The following is a 23,460-nucleotide window of genomic DNA, read 5'->3' on the forward strand; positions in this document are numbered from 1 at the left end:
ATTTCTGATGATACTATAAATGGAATCTTTCTATTTTTTCTTTTTGTTAATTAGTACAATTAAATTTATATACAGCAAACTTGATAAATTTTTATTAATTCCAATATATTATCAGTAGTTTTTTAATTCTCCATGCCAGAGAATCATATTATCTGCAAATGATATTTTTCTTATTACTTTTTCGATCCTAATTCCTTTTAATTTTTTCAACTTTACTTTCTGTGCTAGAGCCTTCAGTACAACACTGAAAAGAATTATAAACACAGGCACACTTGTGCTCACTTAGACAAGTTCAGGGTGCTGTGTGGTGTTCAACAAAATTTAAGATCACCCCACTCTCAGATCATCTTTGTCACTTCCCCAGTGAAGGACATTCCTGTGTTAATGTCCACAACAACCCTTGAGGTCTCTGCTATTTCTGCCTGATCTTGCCAAACGACCATGTCATCAGAATCAAGGAAAAAACAGAAGCCCAAAGTGATCTGAAGCAATGGAGCTCCAGCTGAAGGGAAGCATAATCATTCTGACACTGTACGGGAAGGTAAGTACTATAGCAAGGAGGCTGAGGTGGATCTGCAGGACCCTAGCAAAGACTATGAGTTGTACAAGTACACATGCCAGGTGTTTCAAAGGCTCATGGCTCAGATCCAAGACCTGTAGAGCAGGGGAGGCAAGGATGTGGCAGTTGAGATTGAAGATCAGAGGATTCAGAGCTGTACATATTTCATGACTCCTCAGGTTGACAAAAGGACAAGATCAGATCTATGAGACCAAGCAAAAAGATGCCTGTTGCACAAGGTGATGGCACCTGCAGAAGGAGATCACCAAATGTCTGGAGTTTAAGTCAAAGCATGAAGAAATTGATCTGGTCAGTTTAGAGAAGTTTTATAGGGAGGCTCCTCCAGATATTAGCAAGGCTGAAGTCACCATGGGAGACCCTCACCAGCAAACCCTTGCACATCTGGATTCAGAGCTGGAGCAGTAGAAAGGGCAGGAGGAGAAGTACCTGGAGCGCCTGTCCAACAAGGAGAAGATCCTTAAGGAGACTAAGGCAAAGAAAAAGTACCTGAGCAGCCTCCAGCCTCACCTCGACAGCATCATACAGGCTTCCCTCTCAGTGCAAGAGTACTGTTCATGCTGTTCGACCAGTCTCACAAGCAACTTGAGACAGTCAGACACCTGCTGCCTCCCCTCTATGTCCTCTCTGTCCAGGCTACTGCATATGGTTACACTTGTGATAAGACATTGTCTGTGACAATCAAAGGCAGTGTGGCTGAAGCTGAGGCTCTGTTTAAGTCTCCCGAGGACTTCCAAGATGGCAAGAGTGACACTGATGTTGAGGAGGAGCAGACCACAGAACACTGGTGACCTAGGCTGGGAGTTCAGTTGGATAAAAAGCTCAAGATGCTGAAGAGGCGCCAGCTGTCCATCATGCTGGATCTGAAATGCAAAGATGACAGTGTGCTTCAACTGACTTTCTACTAGCTCATGAACCTCAATATCATGAAGGTAAAAGCCAAAATGAGAACTGCCATGGAGCTGATAATCCCCATCAGAGGACTTGCTGTCCCTGAGGATCATGGAAAGGAAACTCTGAATCCAACCAATCAGTACCAGTTTGATAAAGTTGGCATCCTGACTTTGAGTCAGGATGTATTTGACCTGGGTCACCCCTATTTGTGAGTATTCTGTAAGCTGGGTGGCCTCCACTTCCCCCAAAGAGCAGCCTCAGCACATGGTGATTGCTGACCACTAACTGAGTGCTAGCCACATGGAGACTGAAGACCATGGTGCAGTCTCACCTGGCTGACCACAAACAGTTTGCATCCCTGGAATGTGGCATTGTACCAGTTACCAGTGATTGCCAGTACCTCTTCCCTGCAAAGGTTGTCTCTGGCCTGACGAAGTGGGTGACGATTGCCCATGAGGATCACATGGAGCTGCATTACACCAAAGGCACTGTGGAGGCAGGACTGGCTGTGGACACCAATCTCTAGTAAATGGCCCTCGTAGAAAGGGGCACAGCCAAACTCTAGGCTGCCGTATTGCTGAACCCTGGCTCCTCCTCCATCCCATCCATTTTCCAGCTCTGTCTGAACTAGAAAGCGGGGGAGGGGAACCAACAGCAATGATGACAATATTTGGGTGATGGAGAGTGAGGTCAGCATGTGCTACAAGGAGCTGTGTGGCCTCAGGCTCGGCCATCAACTCTTGACCAACCAGCTGCAGCGTCTGTGCATGCAACTGGATGTCTATCCAGAGACTGAGAGCCATGACGACAGAATGGAGGGGCCCCAAGAACTTTCCCAGGGGAAGATGTGTCTATGGCTTTCAGGGGTACCAGCAGGATGAAGCTCTATAAATGAACCATCTTCAAGGATTCTTCAGCCATTCTCCCACATGGCCTGGTGTTTTCCTCTAGGCCCTAAGTGCTGTGCCTCTGTTTTTCCCTCTAGTCCACATGTAGTTCTCCAAAGACAGGTTTGTTTGTTTTTTTTTTAATTTCTAGCCTATTAAACTTAGTGTCACCTGACAAGAAATAAATAATAAATCAATAAAAATAGGCACACTTGTCTTTTTCATAATATTGAAGGAAAAGCTTTGAGTGTTTCACTATTAAATTTGATATCTGCTGTAGGCTTTTTGTAGTTGCTCTTTATCAGGTTAACACAATCCCTTTTATTTCTAGTATGCTGCATTTTTTTCGTGAATGGATGTTGAGTTCTACCAAATCATTTTTCAGCAACTGTTGACACATTTTTTTCCTTTGAACTATTAATGTGGAGAATAACATTCAGTTTTCTAATATTTTTTAAAAGCTTTGCATTTCTAAGATAGGCAGAATCTATGTATGTTATATTATTTTTTTTAGACATTGTTGGATCGCCTTTGCTAATATTTTAAGATTGTTGTGTCTATGCTCTTGAATAAGATTTTTTTGTGTGTGTTGTCCACATCAGGTTTGTGCTGTCAAGGTTATACTAGCCTCATAAAATCAGTTGGGAAATGTTTCATCTCGTGATCTACTTTGGAATAGTTACCATAAAATTGAAATTATTTGTTCCTTGTATGTTTAGTTGGGCTCCAGGGTAAAACAATCTGAGGCCTTGAGTTTTCTTTTTGAGATCTTTAACTACATGTCAATTTTGTAAATGGTTAGATGATTTTTCATGTGTTCTGTTTCTTTTTGAATCAGTTTTGGTAAGTTTCATTTTTCTAGAAATTTGTCCATTTCATATAAATTTTCAAATTAACTGGCATGAAGTTGTTCATTCTATCATTTTATTATTTCCTTAATACCGTCAGTTAAGTCCCCTTTTCATTCTTCATATTATTTAGTTGGGACAGCTCTTTTTTTCTTGAACAATCTTGCCAAAGATTTGTCAATTTTATTAGTCTTTCCAAACAACCAAATTTTCTTTTTCTTCATCTTTTTTATTCAATGCTTATTTTTGATTATGTTCATTGCACCCAGGCCTTCATTGTTTCCTTTCTTTTAGGTTCTTTGGGTTTACTTTGATGTTCTTCTCTTCTCTTCTTAAGATGAATATATCACTCATTGACTTTCAATCTGTTGTTTTGATATAATCATTAAAAGCTAAAATTTCTGATTGCCTTATCTGCACGTGTCTCATAAGTTTTGATAGTAATATTTCCACTATTATTCCTTTTATTTCCTAATTTCATTATATTTTCTTTGACTCATGATTTATTTAAAAATGTATTTCTTAATTTCTCAATATATTGAGTTTCATAGATTATCTTTTGGTTATTCTAGCTTTTTTGCACTGTGTTCAAAGAATGGTATAGGATTTTGAAAATTATTGAGACTTGCTATATGGTCAATGTTTGCAAATGTCCCTTGTGTTCATGTACAGAATGCATTTTCCATTATGGGGGCATGTTTTTATACATATCCACTAAAACATGATCATCAATCATATTGTTTAAATATTCATTTCCTTACTGATTTCTTATCTGTCCCATCATTTCTGAGAGGTTTATTAAAGCCTCTTTCTGTAACTGTGAATATATTTATTTCTCTCTCAGTTATCTCAATGTTTGTTTTACTCACTTAGAGATACATTATTAGATAACACAAATTTTAAATTACTCTATTTTCCTGGTGAATTATTCTAACATGGAGAAGAGATTATCTAATTATGATTTTTGCTTTAAAACACATTTTATCTAATATTAAAATAGCTACAGCATCTTTCTTTAATGAGACTTGCCTGATACATTTTTTAGTCCTCCTTTTGTTTTGTCATTCAGTCTAACAATCTTTATATTTTAGCTGAAGCATTTATTTCATTTACATTTTTTATAATTATTGACATTTTTACTTGTATCTACTATAGAAGTTTTCAGTAATGCTATTAGTAGTTTTCAGTGGAAGGGCTTGTCTGAGTACTTGGCTACCACATTATCAGAATCAGAAGGTGATATTATTCCTGTAAATTATTATCAGGTACACACTAGGCATTCAATAAACAGTAACTATTATTATTGTTATAGCTTGTTCTAGCCAAACCAGCATGTTTGTTATCTTATTTCTTCATGGAATCATCGGGAGAGAGAGAAAGAGAGAGAGATTTTTAAATCAGTAAGGAACCAATTCTTCACTGGTTTTTCTATTAATAGAAAGCCAAGGCTAAGTTCTGAATTCTAGTAATTTGAACCAGAAAAGTAAAAAGCCATGATCATACATGTGTTCCAAGTTTCTCTAATAATAAGACAGGCAAAGAGAATGAGCTCCCTTTATTTTAGGTTCGAAAACAATATCTTTGATCATGCAAAACACTGTGAAGAGTTGAAAAACAAAATGAAAAACAAAAGATCAAATTATGCAGCAAACTTTGCCAGAAAAAGAAAATGAAAGGCTTATTCTTCCAGATAAGTCATAAATATCAATTGGTTAATAAAAAAGAAAATATTCTTCATACCTATGTGGCTGCATCTGATCAAAACTCCAGTATTTGATGAGTGTTGCTGCCTCTGTCTTTAGAAATGGGAAAGAGGTTTGACACTATAATTTCAGAACTTCTAAACTAGATAGGATCACTGTAAGGATACATGAAAGTCATCATAATCCCAAATCACAAAAGTTAATATGAACATGCCTAAATGCCAATATCTCCTCACTATTATCTCCTGCCAACTTTGTACTGACAGAGCTAATAAAAGGAAATGTGACATTTTTCCACATTTATCTCATTGGTAAAATATCAACCCCAAGACCAGCTTTTGAACTGTCAAGACAATGGCAACATGTAACACTTCTCAAGGGAAGATGTCAAAGAGAGACCCAAGTTGTTATTTAACACTGTTGCCCCTTTTCAGATGTGAAGCTATGATTTCAAGGACAGCAGGACTTCGAGAACAGCACATTTGCAAAAACAGAATCAATCATGATAAAATAGTTCTTTTATTTGCTTGTTTGTTTGTTGTTGTTGTTGTTTTCAGATATGTTATGTGGATCAAAATTACTGAAATCCTAAACTCTCACAGCACTGAAATGGGAAATAGTCTTTAGCTACCCTACAGAAGAACATCAAAATTTAAGGAATCATAAGGAAAGTGAAACTTGGGGTTATTTAAGGTGCATCCCCAATCCCAACTGAGAGATAGACAGTAAAAGGATAAGTAAGCTAGTTGGGAGACAGTTTGGAGTTAGTGCAAAGTGTATGGAACCAGGTGATTGTGAGTCCCCAGAACTAGTTCTGGAGAAGGATTGGTAACTGAGACTGTTGGTTCAATGCAGTGAGAAGGCAGGGTTCAGACCTTTGCCTGGCATATAGGGAAACTTTACCCTAGACTATCAAACTGCAAAGACAGGACCAGGACATCCTACACAATCTGAAATAGTTACAAAGGACAAATATCAGCAAATAGATTTAACACTAATAGGAGTCACCAAGGGAAACATATAATTAAAGTTTTGAAGGATGTGGTCCCCAGTGTTGTGGTTGGCACATCTGCTTTACACGCAGAAAGTCCTGGGTTCACGCCCCAGTGGAGCCACAGTCCATGGTCTATGGCCATGTCACCCTGAACAAGCTTGATGTCTGATCTCAGAAGCTAAGCAGGGTCAGGCCTGGTTAGTACTTGGATGGGAGACCACCTAGGAAGTCCAGGTGCTATAGGTGTAAATAATAATAAAATAAATAAATGAAAACTTAAAAAAATATAAAAAGATAGTAAAGTTTTGAGTCTATGGCCATGCTACCCTGAACAAGCCCGATCCTGTCTGATCTTGGAAGCTAAGCAGGGTCGGGCCTGGTTAGTAGTTGGATGAGAGACCACCTAGGAAGACCAGGGGCTGTAGGCATTAAAAATAATAATTAAAAATATATATATATATATAATTAAAGTTTTGAAAAACAGACATAAAATAATTGCTGAGTTTGTTGATTGCTGATGGTTGGGGCATTTGAATCATGAACCATAAAATATATCTTAGTTCCAGAACCAAAATAAGAATCCTTGTGGAGACTAAGCAGTTCTATATTTTAAGGAGGGGGAAAAAAAAAACCTAAACATTTAAAGAATTTTTTTTTTTCATTATCACCTATAATAGAAATTGAAGGCCAAATCAGGAACCAAAAAGTATTCCCTAGAGCATAACTACCAACTTCAGTCCTCATGGGTGTAGGACTGAGAGCCTCATTTCCTTGATACATGACTCCTTCATCTTCAAGCCAACAGCACCTCAAATCTCTGACTTTCCCTTCTGATATCAGTCAGAGAAAGATCTTTGCTTTCCCAGATTTTTGTAATCGGATTAGATTTTCCTAATCTTCTTAAGGTCAGCTGATTAGTAACCTTAATTACAATCCACCAAGGCCCTTGTGCCACATAACATGGCAGCTCAGCATTCCGCCTAGCACAGCTCATTTGATGGCAAGTGATATAAATCTGCCTCAAGCAGTTTAAATCAAAGGAAATTCATTGGATAACTGAGAAGTTAAGGCATGATGCTGCCTTCATCATGGATGGACCCTTGCCTGAAGAGCTCAGACTCCACCTCTCAGCTCTGTTCCCTGCTGGGAATGGCCTCATTCTCTCCCACTGCAGGTTAATTTCCTTCTATTTCAGTTTTGTATGTTCTCAGATCTGTGATTCACAGAACAAGGAAACTTCTCTATTTCAATGTCCAATCAGAGCACCTCTCTCTGGACTTTGAATTTAAGCAGAGTGTTTAGTAATGGGGAAATAGTTGGTACTCATTCATTGTAATATCATAATTCATTCTTGATACTGAGACCCACTTTATCCCCCAGAGAAATCTGGGTCTTGATCTTTTATGAGTCTTACCTTCTTGCTCTTCTTTAGTAGCTTCTATGGTGGTCTACCCATATCCCCTTTATCAGTCAGCACGTCCATTACCCAGCTGTTGTGTGCAACTTTCTCCAGAGCATTGCCCTTGGCTGACTGGGACACCTCACTCAGAGATGCCTGGGAGTTTGCAGTATCCCCCACCCCAAAGCAGCAATAATTAATAGGGAGGTACAAACATCCAGCCTTAAGATATACACTTCCAAACTAAGAATAGACTTTACCTAAGGCCACATCCTTGCTTAGCTTCTCTCCCTTACCTATACTGCATCTCTTACTTCCTTCAAAGTTTTCCTGAAGGGCAAACCCTCAACAAACCATAGACTTCTCAATCCCTGTCTCTGGCTCTGCTTTTAGGGAACCTACTTAAAATACTTCCTATTAACTTTGCTATTGCCTAAAGTCCCGCCCAAAGTTCCATTTTTACTCTTCTCAGCCAGACTTCATTTCTTTTGCTTAAAATCAAAGAACTCCAACTAATACTCTGAGAACAGAGAAAACGTGGTAAGGGGAGAGTGCTCCATGATGACAACCCTACTAGGGCCACATGGTGTGGAGAAAAAGGTTGCGATGAGGAAAGTAGGTATTTCTGAATGTCTTAAGTCTCTGACTAGTTGTATGATCCAAGAGAAAGAACCATGCGCTAGTCACCTTTATATCCTCTATAAAGAATGAAGCACAAGGTCTTACAAAAAGCAGATGCTTAATAAATATGAATGGGTCGATTTCACAGAGGTAAATTCTCTCAAAGTGATTATAATCTATCAAAAGACAATACAGAAACAAATTGAAAATAAATGTGTTTTTCTTACTTAAATAGTAAATTACAATCTTTAAAGTATGTCTACATACAACATTTCATTTACTCATTATAGTAATTATGCAAGGTGAGTTTTAACAACAGCCTCATTTTACAGATGAACCCTAGATCAGTAGTAGAGACTTGCCCAAAATAGCTGGTAGACATCGAACAAGAACATCTAATCCAAATTCCACATTACTTCTCCTATACACAATCTCCTTGGCAAAGTGGGGTCCATTTCCCACTTGGTCTTATGCTCTGTGTTCTTGGCACCTGAGATTAAAAAGAATGACTGAACTGTGATGATGAGAAAGTGTGTTGTGTTCTACAGTCTGTCATCTCCTTCAAAAAGAGATTAATCACAGCATAAGTAAAGCCACAGAGGTACTTAAATGACATGTGAAAGACAGTGGGGTTTGAAGTATGTCAGGGGTGCATAAAGAAGGAAGATCTAGCCACATTCAGAGTTCTCAGAATTAGGTTATATTGTTATCCTCCTCTAATTCCTGGCATCTATTATTTCAGCTGCTGAGCACTTTGAGTTTATTCCCCAAGAAAAAAGCAAAGCTAATGCAGTTTCTCTTCAACTGCATAGTTTCATTCACATCCTTTAAAGTGTAATTAATGAGTGTGGTGTGTGGCCACTTCCCAATCAGGAGCCAAAACTTCTACTTTAACCATTAGGAAAACATCTCCCACAAAGGGAGAGAACTCTCCTTGATTTTCCTCAATGCAGAAGCAGAAAGTGAACAAGTCAGATGTGTCAAATACATAGGTATCATATGGGCCCAAAGTCTAGTCTTTGAAGTCCAAGAAAACACAGAATCTCATCTGAGCAGCTCATAAAAAATCCTCTGCAAATCTGTTTGAAATTGTCTGCTGGCTGGAGCTTTCATATTCACACTGATGGTGTCTGATTTTCCATTCCTTTCTTTAATAATGTTTTTATACCTGGGGCCATTGATTTCAAGCTATATTATTCTTGGGCTGTTAGGGTTCATACCAGCTGGAAAAATAGGAAAACCTTTCATGGGTACCAGGCTTCCCCTACCTGCCCACCACCCGCTACGGGCTCAACAGGAGCCACTCTGACATTGTCTGGCAATGTCCTGATGTCATCCAGAAGATCCTTCCAAGTGGAATCCAAGCACACACTAAAGATAAAATCATCTGCCCTGATACACTTGTCCTTTGACCAAGAATTTTAAAGCACCTTTACAAGAAACAAAAAAATTAAATCTTTTCTCATAGACAGTATTTTGTTGGCCAGTACTGTTATAGCCAAAATGGTCCCAGTCACATATCTGCCTACATTCAGATTTAAGGGTCAGAGAGGTTAAGGGACACACCCTAAATTATCCAGGGGTTCAGCAATCAAGGGTGGAATTCCTTGTTCATACTCCTCTCCCTAGCTCGTAGCATGGTTTTTTACATATATCATTTTCTTTGAAAGAGATGGTAAGCTTTTCTGAAATCAAACTAATTATCTTGGTGCCAGATTCCAAATATAGGACCATATCACCACCCATTTTGTCTTTCATCTTCCCTAATTAAAGATTATTTATTTTTAACTGAAAGAACAACTAATGTTTATCTATTTCTTTGAGAGAGGGTATGGAGTTGACAAAAATTCATTGGTGGTCCCAAGAGAAAAGTGGAGACATAGTGCTCAAAAAGTAAGATAATTCAGAGGGAGGGTGTACTCCAGGGACATGATTCACAAATGTATGGGTTTAGGGAAGCTACACAGGTGAGTGCAATAACCTGGAGACAGTGACAGCTGAGGTCTTACCACCTGTGGACCTAAAGAAAAGGGGGAAGAAGTAGCTATCAGAATCCAGAAAGAGAGTTGGGTAGAGTCTGCTATCTTGTGAAGAACGGTGATTTTTGATAAAGAGACACAGCCAGGTCTCACCGGGAGGGTGACAAGGAATTACACCCCTAAGCTCACTGTTATATCCCTCCCACAGCTTCTCACAAGGGTTTCCCTTTGGCCAAATCCAAGAAAAAGCCTTAGAGCTTGGAGAGCCCTGATGATCTAGTCCATACAAGTTGGCCTCCCGGGACCAATATTTTTGCTGGGATCTCGTGATCCTTAGAAATAACAAGAACCACGTATTGTGTTATTGGTATGTACCAGGTATCAGTATTTTATTTCTTCTGATCCCTTCACAATCTTCTACTGTGGGTAGTTTATCTCTGTCTTAGAAATGTGGAAACTGAGGCTCACAGACTTTCAATAACTTGACCACTGTGGTCACACAGATGGTAAATGCTCCATCCTGGTTTTGGATTCTATTCTGTCTACCATCAAAGTTAATATTCTTTTTAGTATGTCTCACTGCATATAAAGTGTCCATTATTGGGCTTAGTTACTAATGAAGTTCAGTAGTAAATGGTAGCTTAGCAGATAATACCATTCAGGATGATAAGAAGTACTTCTTACAATGCAATCACTATGTGCTGTGCCCTTTATATATGTTATCTCAGTTAATCTTCACAGCCATCAATAGATAATACCCAAGAATAAAAACGTCCCTTGTCACTGGATGCACAAATTTTGACCAAGGACTATGTGATGGCCATAAGATCATGCCTCTAGGATCACCCCTGCAAGAGGTATAATTGACTAAGAGCCCCTGGACTGCACTCTGAAATCTCATCATTGCTTTTGCTCTGAGGTCACATTTTCCACCAGTTATTCTCAATCAATGACTGAGTGAAGCAGGGACACAATTCTTGGGAGACGTGGGATTTCTTTGATAAGCAGTTTTGGCTTAAGCACTCCTCAGTGGCCTCGCCTGACTTTTCTTAGAACTGCACTTCAACTTAAGATGTTTCCATGTTTTCTTCCTCCCTCCCTTCCTCATTTGGGGTCAGATCTGCAGTCCAATGTCTCTCTCAGCCTTTCCCAGCTTCCTCCCTATTTTTTGCTCACAGGCATTTCCCCTAAAATTTTCTTGCAGGTTTAAATGTCTTAGTGTCCACTTTTTTACAGAGCTGCTTCTTAATGGACCTTACTAACACAAATTGTAGCAGACTCACTGAAATTGTAGTTTTAAATATAGCATTTTACAGATAATTATTAAGTATCTGTTGAATATCTGTTATTTAAGGGTTTTATAAAAGATAAAAAGAGAAATAAATCAAGCACCTATCTACAAGTAGCTTACAATCTAGCAACACATTTGGTATGTACAAAGATACGCTTTAGTTGGTTACCTGACATGCCAGAAGGAGAGACCATACTGGGCAGTGAGAGTCCATCTTTTTGTGTTTTATGTTATTATCAGTGGGAATTCCATTCATGGTCTCTGGCAATGTGTTTCTTTGAAAATTCGGTTCTAAATTCAAAATCAAACTGTGGGGCTTTTTTTTGTTTTTGTTTGTTTGTTTGAATCCTAAGTGGAAATGGCTTGACAGGAAGAAACAAATGAACCAGCTGTCTTTGTCCAACTGTTTAAAATATGTATTTTCCAAGTATCCCATTCTTTCCACTTTTTTTTTTTCAACAAACACCCCACAAAATATGTTTGCACTCAGGAAGTCTTCCTCTTTTCTGAGGCAGATGAAGGTTGCAACAGTCACTGGTCTAAAGTATACTTTTTATTTATATAATAAACTACTATGTATGTCCCCCCCACCAGAAAAAAAAAAGAAAAAGAAACTTTCCTTGAAATTTTCTTACATAGTTATTTTACCAGTATTTTCTTTCCTCATAATGAATCTTTGGGATGTATGTGACATACAAATGGGCAGAGAGAGACACAGAGAGAGACACACAGAGAGAGAAAAATAATGCTGGTTGCCTTTGTTGTTGGGTCTAAAACTATCTTCTACAAGTTCATGAATTTAAAAAATGAAAGACAACTTTAATATTCTATCATTTTCTTGCTTGAGCGAAGTCATGAGCTTTTTGTAAAAAAAAAAAAAAAAAAAGTCCTAAAAAACAACTAAACAACTACCACCATTTTAACATGCATGGAGTCTATAACAACAGATTAATCACTCTGAGACAAGATGAAGTGTCAAGATATTGATCATTTTCATAACTTCTGTTTACTATTACTTATTTAGTGACTTAAGTGATTTCTCTCCATTGATATTTTACTGAAAAACCAAACAACAAATAAAAACTTAGTCAAATTATTACCTGAAAAATACAAGGAGCCTCCAAAGCTTTAAGATATCTTCTCAACTGCTAGGATGCCCTCATTTGTACTGAAAACAGCCTATAAAATGTAAGCTAGAGGTTAATGGAGAAGTGTCTGCTTTTCTAGGGGCGGTTCTCTAATTTATATGACTAGATGTCTTCGATCATTATATTTGTGGCATCTAGCTGATCCTGAGAAGCCCAGCATGAGTTCAGACTAGAACTCAAAGAAACATGGGTCCCAAGCTGTTATGGGTCCTCAGCTGTAATCACAAGTGAGGTCTCATCCAGCTCAACCTATCAGAAAGGCCTCGATCGGCTGCCCAGCATTCATGACACCTATTCAAGCTGAAGAGTGGCATCCCTCCACCATACATTTCAGACACCCCAAATAAGCATCCTTATTTGAAAATAATTTTTGACAGAAGTAGAAGGAAAATAAGGGAGGGTTCAAAACTCAATGAGTAAAATCTCTGGTCAATTTCATCAACTTTATTAGAGCTCAAAAAAGGCTTATCCTCTTGTCTCTCTTCTTTGTGGTCTGTAAAAGTTCACAGTCTTAGCATGTAATTTAGTCAAAATCTGTTTTAAATGTGCTATTCTTATCTTCCCTTAAGGAGGGTAAGAATCAGTGTGTGCTCTCCCTCCCACTAAACCACCCCACTCAGCAAAGCACACTGTAGTCTGCACTTAGTAGATCAAGAAATTGGTAATGAAAATTGTACTGGGAAAAATAAATTACTTTTGGCTTCACATATATTTTAACTTTCTGGACTATCGATGGATGACTAAATAATTAAAAGAATTATAAAAGTTCATAAAGATCTTTTCTGTAATATATATATTTTTTAAAATAGATATATATAGTGTGTGTGTACACACACACACACACACACACACACACACACACACACACACACACACACAATGTTTCGCCTTTGAATTTCTGTGACCAAAACTACCTATGTGACCACAGAACTGTAAACTGGCTACTTTTGTCATTTAAAGTCACTTTTTATTTCTCTTTCCTGGCTCATTTTCTTTCATTAAGTCTTCCTGGGAAATTTCCCTTTCAAATTGGGTCAAAAAGCTGTGAATTCCTCCTTTCCGTGAGATAGCCCATTCCAAGAAAACACTAACTGATTAGAAGGGATAGAGATAAGATTCCTCTGAGGCACAGCTTGAGCTTCAAGAGTTATTCTCTAAGGTTATATTGTAAAGAATTTTCAATTGTGGTCAATGTAGGGAATCAAAATTATAGTAGGAAAGTTAAAACATTCAAAAGCTGAAGCAGCACTGATCAAGATTTAAGACGCCCTCTGGGAAACAATTCTGACTCCATAAGCAGCATTTGCCAATCTATGCATTTTATTTCATGCCTAGGTTTTTTGGAGAAAAACTGATAAGAGGAGAGGCAGGACAGGAAGAGGAAAAGCACCTAAAGAAATCTTGCCATGCCAAAGTTTTTTCTCTTATATTCCCTTAACTAAGCAACAAGCCATAATCCGTATTAAAGACGAATACAAATGGGCCATTTTCACTTGGAAAAATTACACTCCATAAACGAAAGCTACCATATGCTTTTCCTAGCACATTTGATATTACTAATGGCCTAAAATATTGAAAGATTTTTTTCAATCCTTTAGACAAAAATTGACGTGGCCACATGACTAGGCAGCACTAAAGAGAATTTTGAGCTTCTGGTTATTTCAGTAATTAAGATGGCCCAGAGCATTTTGGTCTATTATTAAGCACAGACAAAAAAAGTAGTTTCCACCATTTGCAGATATATGCCCTGCCTTATCTGATTTGTATCTTCTGGAGGCTGAGCACTAAGCTTAAGAGTCCACAAAACTATAACTGAGCCCCATTACCACTTCTATCTTGTAATTTGGGACAAGTTACTTAGACTCTCTGAGCCTGAATTCTTACATCTACAAAATTGGGATTTTTTTTTTTTTTAAGTCTTACATAGACAAAAGAGGTTTTGCAAGGCTCAAAGGGGGAAATGAATGTGAAAGCATTTTATAAATTATAAATCACTGTGCAACAGATTATATTAAATGCATTTGCTATTAGTTGGGGTCCTTTGATGACCTTTCCTTGAGTTCCACTAACTGTAAACATTTGGCTGGTCCTGACCTGACCATCATTCAGTCCTCGGGCAGATTTTCCATCACCTGAATTCAGTGCTGGCTAGAGCATGAATGAATTGAAACCAAATCTGTGTTTTCCTTGTTCCTGAGAGATCTCCTGGTAATTAGCATTCCAGAGTTGTTTTCAAAGATAAGAATTGGGAGAGAAATCATAATTGCGTTGGTTTAGTTCCTGAAAACCTATAGGAAATTGCCTGTTTCATGTATTCCATTAAATTATTTTTGGAGAGCTCATATCAAATGATATATGTTTATGTATTCCATAGAATGTACATAAATATTCATGTTCTTTGCTCAAGTTCTAGAAAACTGTTGTGAAAAGTATTCCTTTACCCCTTGGATTTCAGTAAAGTTTTTCATTTTTCCTACTAAATCATTTCCAATTATGGTCCATGCGAGCAGTGTACGTAATATATCTTGCCATCAATAGCGAGACTGCAATGGCATTCATCCAGAGCCCCATTTTTACATAAATAGTTTTAAAACACGTTCTCTGTGTTACATCCTAATCTCGTGCTGCCCAACAAAATATACATGATTCAATATAATGCAAATAATATTATGATGAGAAAAAGTTACCAAGGAGTCAAAATGGTGTTTAAAGATTTACTATAAAATCCATATGCTCACTCTGAAAATGTTCCAAATAAGCACTAGAAACTGACAGTTTAATGTGGTACTGAAAAGGTCAGATCAAGCAGCAGGAAGGCTCATGAAACAGAAGCACATGCAAAAGAAATAGCCAAGAGTATCATGACTCTCATAAAGAATTCAATGTAATATGAGGCCCAAATTTCTAGCCCCAAACTTAATATGCTCCTGTTCACATAATAGACAAAATATCTGTATTAGAAACATTGGGAAAGCAGAGCCATGTAGGCGTTGTGCACTAATTCAAATCAATAGAAAAGCTAGCCACAAAATACCTTCCTTGGAATTAATGAATATGAATACCTAGATATTAAATCTCCCCACATACCAAGATTTTACACATCCATCTGCCATTTAATTCAGTTACCTGATGAAAATTCTCCATGTGCATAGTACTTGACTATGTTTTCTAAAGAGTTTACTGCTGGCTGTTTTAGAATAATGTTTCAGACATGGTTATTGGTTTATGTAATCCCATGATGCTTTTTCAGGGTAAACCTCTTAAATAATTTTTGCTTAAGTGTAGCTACAAATGTGCATCTTTTTAAAGGGACCTTGAAGGATTTGCCAAGGCCTTAAAATCGAAATGTATGGCCTATTATAACACCATCCCTATATTTTACTACATTTCCATATTCCCAGTGGAGAAACTGAGGCAGAAAGAGACGACTTTGATTCAGAACATTCAGGAATAGAGCCCAATAAAGGAACTTGTGTTTTCCAATTCTTTTTATTATAATAGTTTAATGGAGCTGCCTTAGAAGACCTTCCTCCAGGCGTAATCAGAACTCTGACAACTAATTGCTTTTAAAAACAAGAAATTGACTTCTGGAACTCTCTCTAATTGATAAGAGTAAAATCAAAAGCCAATGGGACCAAATAACCTTGGCTCAGGCTGCGTGACAATTCTGACAGGAAAACTATGAAACACAAACAAGCAAATATTCGGCAGAAAAAAATAAAAAGCTTCAATATATCACTCAATCCAACATAAATCAAAATAAATAATAATAAGGTCATGAAGTACTTCCAAACTGACCCTGGACAAAGCAAATCACTAAGTCATAATATAAAATAATTGAGGAGAAGCCTTCTCAGAACTAGGCAGCGAATCCTAAGGTAACATGTGCTTACCTTGTCTAGTTTTCCCACCAGTGTAGCCACCTGACTCAATCTGAAATGGGACTACTACCCATGCCCTGAATCCAAGGGGAAGTTGCAGCGAAGCCCCAACCTCCATTTAAATGAGAATAAGAGTCAACAAAGTATTTAATCAGATGTTTTCTGAAATGAGGAAAAGTACAAGAAAAACAAAAAAAGGAACATAGAAGTCATAGGCAGAAGGCCTAATCCCAGCATTCTCCTACCCTAGAATTAGAAGTTGCAACAAGAAAAGATTAAATTTTGAGGATTCTTTCATTTGTAGCTACTGCAAAGTACCCTTATATTTTGATTCAAAAATTATTAATTGTTAAAAAAATTACTAATTCTTACATGCACTCAGGAAGGATATTCTTTTTATTCCAAAACTGAGAAACTATTTGTCTCAAAAAGTATCCTATAAAGTAAGAATCAGAGAAATAAATAATAATGTCATAGCAATCGTCAGTCAGCAAAAATAAGAGCAATGGAAATAAATCTTAACCCGCTAGTTAAGGGAGGAAGACAATACTTCCTCCCTTCAATGCTGTTTGTTGCAGCATGGGTGTAATTTTATGTTTACTTTATAACATATTTCATGACAAGTTCCTCCTCAGCTGAGGAATCATTTTAAAAATGTTTTGAATGGCAACCTGTGTTCTGAATCAGTTAAGAATTCATAGCAAATTAAATTAAGCAAAACTAAATTTTATACAGCTCCTAGACCTTTTCTAAATTGAGAGCCATTCAAAGAAATTGTCTGTTCACACTATATACTAGTATTCCATTTGTTATAAATTCATGACTTTTTGAAAGGAAACTGCTCATAACAATCACAGAATCATAAATCTGATAAGCTAAAGGACTTCAGAGACCACCTGCCTATTAGAATCCCCTCAACATAAAATGAGTCTGGGTTAATGAGCCTAATGCTAACCTTCGACAAGACAGTTTTAAATAGGAATTAAAGCTATTTACAAGTTGCTAATAACCTTTTAAAACATATTGTTAGGATCTTGCTACTTAGACTTGTTTCAATCCTTTCACATTAACTTCAAAGGAGAAAAGAAATCATATTTGACATCTTGCAACTTGCTCCCTAAATATAAGAAGCCATGTGTACCTATAGTGAGTTCTTTATAATTCTTATTTTCATACATTTTCATTTCTACTTTCTTATCCCCTAAGATATCTTTTTCAAAGTCGTGTGAGTTGTGTGTGAGAAATGTGTGTGTGCATATATGTATGTGTGTTGTTGTTGTGTTGTTTTTAAGAAATATCAGGAGCAAGAATTAGCATTTCTGGCAGTATATAATGAATTTTAACTGTTGAAATCAATGTGACATTTCAAAGGGAGGAAGTCCCAAAACTTCTGAATAGTTATGGTGAATATATTATAAATTATACCAACTGGCTGTGCTCTCTTACTGCAAAGAAAATGTAGTGAATTTGTGGACATGAGCCAACATATTAGAATATGCCTGCTCATGGGCTGCTTTCACCCAAAGAAGAGACTCCATTTGATATCTATTCTTTTATGCCAAATAAATCCAGATCTTAAAATCCAGATCTTAAAAATTGGTAAGGGTGAAGGGCAGATACAAAGCAGCATGATTCCTGCAAATCCTTGGGAACAAAATGGCAGCTTACCTGTCAAGAACTTGTAGAACCCTAAAGCTCAGACCATGTTGTTCAACATCCTCATTTCAAAGATGAATATCTCAAGCCTAGAGAGGTGAAATGCCTTCCTCAATGTCACAGGCAATAAAGTACAGTTCATAACTAGAACTCTGAAAGCCAGTTCTCCAGTGGTTCTTCTGAGTGACAAATTCAATGAGAGAACATAAGTGAGATGGTTAATTGTGGTTCTCCCTGAAATTAGAATGTGACCTTAATATTTACTCAAATTCTTTCATCTGTTGTTTTTGGTTTGTACTCAATAATCATGTTGATGTGGTACTCAACGTGTTTATAAAATAAACCGAAACTACAATTCCTCCAAACTATTACTATTTAAAATATATTTCTTTTGTCCCTTCAAACTCTGTAACCCTCCTCTAAACCCTGCTCTAAAGGATGGGCTTTGACATAAAAGGCCCATCTATAATTCAAAGAATATCTCATATACACCCCCTCCATGGTGACTTCCTGCAGGCTTCAGCCAGAAAAGAAACCTTCTAAAAGGAACCTAGGAGATCTCGTTTACACTTCTTATTTAGCATTTGTTTCATATTTCCTTATATTGATGTTATTCATACGTGCATTTTATCTGCCTCACCATATCTAAAACATTTAGCCTTTAACTGAGTAAAGGCCCTCTCTTACCTAAAGCATGTTTGTCTTTTGGGTAAGCCCATCAGACCATGTGAAATCACAGTCTAATTTGTATTATAGTGAATTATTTATGATCCTAGATCCTGCAAAAATTAGGAAGCCCTGATTGTCTAGGATTATGTTTCTCTGTTAGTTTTTAAAAGCTCCCATTGCACTTATTTATTTTTGTATCCTACACTTAGGGAAATTAAATATTAAAATAACATTAAGTCTGGCATATAGTAGGTGCTCAAAAAATAAAGGTTATCTGAAATCAGATGGAAAATTATATAACACCAGATGTGGACAGGTGTGGCTGCTAACAGTGAACTGAGGTAGGAGATGTATGAGGTGTCTGTTTTGTGTTTTCCCATGCAGCTTGGTTCAGCTGGGTGCAGTTTCCTGCCATCCCTTAGTATTTCTTGCAAAGGAAATTGTGCAAAACCAAAGTGAAATTCATGTTATACTCAAAGTATTCCCTAACATAGCAATTGCTTTAGAACAAATTTACATTTTTTTTTTCAAGGTAAAGCATTATAGCAGAAGTGACTGCATATGTATCTTTAGATGCCAGTGCTTTCGTTCTTATGGGTTAGATTTCCAAGATAGAGAGATTGATGGGTTGAAGAATTTGTGCCTATGTTTATGTCCATTTGTTTGTTTTGGTGGGGGTTTTTTGTTGTTGGTTGTTGTTGTTTCTGACGGTTTGTTAACATATTGTCAGATTGTATGCCAAAAAGTTTTAACAATTTTAAGATATTTTCTATTTTTACGTCCTTAGAGAAACAATTCAGTCCCGCACCCTACATTCAATTTTTTTCCCCAGTTTGAGATAATTGTGAGACTGGGTGAGATTTCCAAGAAGGGACACTGAATCCTGCTTTGTACTTGCCAAAGCAGCCAAATGGTTAACTTAAATTAGGACCAGGCACTTCCTGGGACAACTAGGGGAGAAAGCTACTCCTACATATCTACCTTTGACCTCTATCTACACAGGACCAGACACAGAAGATTCTTCAGACCCCAGGGTTCTTTTTAAAATAAAATTTTGTCAGATTCTTTTGAGAAGGGTTAAAATATATAAAAAAGAGAGAGAAATAATATTTACTTAGGATTTCACCAGGTAGAGATAGCCGTTTTTAATATATTGGTAAAGTCTATGTGTTTTGACAACATATGATATTTAATCTTGACTATTTTCATGTCATAATTATTAAGATGCTTCATATTAACACTATATACATACATACTACCCCACTTTACAATATACCATAATTTACTTAGACATTTTTCTATTGGTAAAAATTAGATTGTTTTCAAATGTATCCTATTATAAATACCTTTTTCATTGTCATTTTTGTGTGTATTTAAACATATATAACTACTTATTATATTATACATATATATTACATATATTTACACATATAATTATTTCTTTACACTAGTCTCAGAGGAGGAGAATTTCTGTATCAACATAAGAATATGTTCAAAGTTATTGATGTATTTTGCAAAATTCCTTTTCAAAAAAGTCATACCAATTTACTACTCCACAAATCTAGCCTTAACCAGATTTTAACATTATCTTTTGTAAACCTATCCTAAGTTGATGTTTGAAATATTATATTTCCTTTAAATATTCATTTATATTACTTATAATAAAATATTTTATTATTTTTAACTGAAAATTTTCATGTTCTATCTCATTCCTCTCAATTTATTTAGATATATCTAACAACACATTAATCACATTAATCCTTTGTCTACTGTATTTACTGCAAATATTTTAAGTTTATCATTCCTCTTTTTATCTTTATGAGGTTTTTTTAATGTTATAGAAGTTTTGCTAAATTTTAAATTTTTTATCTTGTTAAAGTTTTCCTTTCATCTTCTCGACTTGTTTGCAACTTGAGAATTTCTTTTCAATTTTGCAATTTACATATGGTAAATTCACTCTTGGTGATGTACAGCTCTATGGGTATTAAAAAAATAAATAGAATCCTATAATACTGCCACAATTGCGATAGAGAACAGTTCCATCACAGCAAAAAGTTTGCCTCATGCTCCCGCCTACAGTCAATCTCCACCCCTGATCCCTAATTCTTGGCAACCGCCAACCTGTTTTTTGTCTATATAGCGATGCCTCTCCCAGAACATCATATGATGGAATCAAACAACATGTCACCTTTGAGGTCTGACTGATTTCACTTAGCAAATTTGAGATTCAGTCTTGTGTGAATTCATTCTTTTTGTGGCTGAATAGTAATTCATGCTATGAATCTATCAGTTTGTTTATCCATTAACTAGATGAAAGATTTTTCAGTTTGGGGCAAATATGAATAAAGCTACTATAAACATTTCCATATAGATTTTTACGTGAACTTAAGTTTCATTTCACTTAAATACCCAGAAGGATTTTGGGACTATATGGTAGGTTTATGTTTAACTTTATAAGAAACTGCAAAACTGTTAAGGGACTATAGATTTTTGTATATCTATCTACCAGCAGTGCCCCCAAAAGTTCCATTTGCTCCAATCGTGGTCAGCATCTAGCATTGTCAATTTTTTTAGCCATTCAAATAGATATGAAGTAGTACCTTATTGTAGTTTTAATTTGCATCTCTCTAATAAAATTGAGCATTTTTTCGTGTGCTTATTTACTATCTGTGTATCTTCTTTGGAGAAGGGTGTGTTCAGAAGTTTGTTGTTGCTATGGTTACCCTCCGTGCACTGCAGACTTCAAATATTCTAGCAGTGTTTAGGTGTGAGACACATTTCCTGGAGGGGTTTTCTCAACATTTAATCCATCCTGAGCCTTAGGTCTTCCCTTTGCACTAACCTCAGAGAAGGTTTGGCTCTAGACTCTTGCAACTCTCCCGGTAGTTTTCCACTGATATTTGTTACTTTACACTTGTTGGCCTTGTAGTGGGCTGTAGGGGGAAGTGGGAGGGAAAGGATAAAAGCCTCTGTTCTGATTAAGACTCAGTGTTAGACTCACACTGAGTGTGGAGTGTGTGTCAGTCTAAGTGATCCTGCCCCTCCTCCAGCTGTAGTTCTAGATCCAGCACAAATGTTTTCCTGCCCCTCCCTCAGGGATAGAGGGTTCTTTTCATTTCCCCCCAGATACAAAGGGTTCTTACCAGTGCCTCCTGGACAACATTTGTTGCCCTCCCACACACACAGATTAAAGCTTTTGTTTCACAAAAGATAGAGGGAAGAAGTGTCCTGGTGGGGTTTTGGATATTCAGCAGTGAAAGTAACTCTATCAGTCTAGTTCAGTGGGAGCCCATGCTATTGAGCTCATGCATAACCTCCATCCCCACAGTAGCTCATTATGCCAGCACTAAGGGGCCAGGGGGGACCAATGGCAAACACTGGCTGACAACAACTGGCCAAGGCATTGTGCCTACTTAGTGTTTAGTGCTTATCTCTGGGTTAATACTCTCTGATAAGTGTTAACTTCTGATAAAAATACTTTCACACTTTTTTCCCCACCCCACAGATCTATCCATGTGCCTATCCATAGGGAAGCTCAGACTTCTTTTTCTTCAAGATTCCAATATTCCTCCTTCCATCACCCTGGTCCAACCACCAAACCATTAGCTACAACTCAGGAGACCATGCATATTCTTATTTCAGGCTGCATCTCTTTCACACAAAGTGGATGACCAAAACTTTGCTCATCAGGAGAATTTTCCAGTACTATTGTCTTTCAAGGTTATCTCAAGTGGGGCTGCAGGGCAGTAGTAATCCTTTTATAGCTTGTCCCTATATATCAAACCTACACATGCATAAAGCAAGCTCTGCTTTTTTCTCCCTCCATTGGCTGATTTTAAGAAATCCCTGTGATTGTAAACTTAATGAGACACTGTGGTATGAAAGTTTTAGATGGCACGTGGATATAGACCACCTGCTTATGCCTGACCCTAGATAACCCACAATAATGGATTACTGTTTGCTATCTGACCCTATAGCTTGATGAGTCTGACAATACTCTGCTCATGATGAGCAGCTCTAGCTGCAAGATCACCCCATGTCTCAAGGTAAGGCACTCCACCTCCACTCTCCCCCGGATGCAAGCCAAGAACTGTTTTCCAACAGGTTTACAGTTCTCTGCTGCAGATGCATTTTAAAATCTGCTGTATTATAATAATTGCACATAGCATGGCCCCGTTTCAAAGTCATAGAGGTCTACATTGTGATTCCCTAACTGGAGCAATCTCTACCTGGCCATCTTTTCCCACCACAGATATTTTTATTACCAAAAGTTCTACTGGATTGCAGCCCCAATTGAGGCCTTTCCTGCTCTGGGCCTCAACAGAAGCTAGCAGTCTTCTGTGTCAGTTGGGAAATGGGTCAGAGCAGTATACCTAAGTAAGGACTATGCCACCTCCAGAAACAAAGAGGCCATCCAGGCATGGTGCTTCATTCTCAATGGCAAGAGTTTTCTTCACATTGAAGGGGTTTCCTAGTCATCTCACTAACATGCTGGATTACTGGATCTTCAGTTTATCTCCACCATGTATCTTACCAAGGTCTCCAACACACTTGTTCATCTGGTCCAATTAACATATCATTGATAGATCAATATGATATTTTATGGATAGTCCAGGTAATCTAAGTCCAGTTGGACAGAAGGTGGGAGAGTTAACAGGGCCCTGAGGTAAGGCCACAAACATATACTGTTGTTTATCCCATTTGAATGAGACCTGCTTCTGATCCTCCTTCTGAGTAGGTATGGAAAATAACGCATTTTTCAGATAAGTGGTTGTGTGCTTTGTACCTGAATTTCTTTGTTAACCTGTTCTAGCAAAGATACAAAAGCTATAATTGGAACAACTCCTTGGTTGAATTTGCTATTATCCCCTAGGATCCAATTCAGTTTTTGCAGGGACCAGACCAGTGAATTA

General features: G+C 37.3%; 1 long non-coding RNA gene and 3 pseudogenes across 2 annotated transcripts in view; 3 read left to right on the top strand and 1 right to left on the bottom strand.

Annotated features, from left to right (window-relative positions):
- The first annotated feature begins 441 nt into the window (after positions 1-441).
- Positions 442-2,422, top strand: LOC120598129 (THO complex subunit 5 homolog; annotated as a pseudogene).
- A 3,611-nt stretch (positions 2,423-6,033) lies between these two features.
- Positions 6,034-6,149, top strand: LOC120598205 (uncharacterized; annotated as a pseudogene).
- Positions 6,150-6,212: 63 nt separating this feature from the next.
- LOC120598249 (uncharacterized) lies at positions 6,213-6,331 on the top strand (annotated as a pseudogene).
- Positions 6,332-17,900: 11,569 nt separating this feature from the next.
- The window catches only part of LOC120598156 (uncharacterized), a 44,894-nt gene continuing 39,334 nt past the window's right edge, over positions 17,901-23,460 (bottom strand). For both annotated transcript variants that reach the window (XR_005651524.1, XR_005651525.1), the window contains one exon: positions 17,901-18,057. This is a non-coding gene — a long non-coding RNA (uncharacterized LOC120598156). The remainder of the gene's footprint in view (positions 18,058-23,460) is intronic.

This window comes from Pteropus medius, unplaced genomic scaffold (assembly GCF_902729225.1).
Source record: "Pteropus medius unplaced genomic scaffold, Ma_sr-lr_union100, whole genome shotgun sequence".
Classification (NCBI taxonomy): Eukaryota; Metazoa; Chordata; class Mammalia; order Chiroptera; family Pteropodidae; genus Pteropus; species Pteropus medius.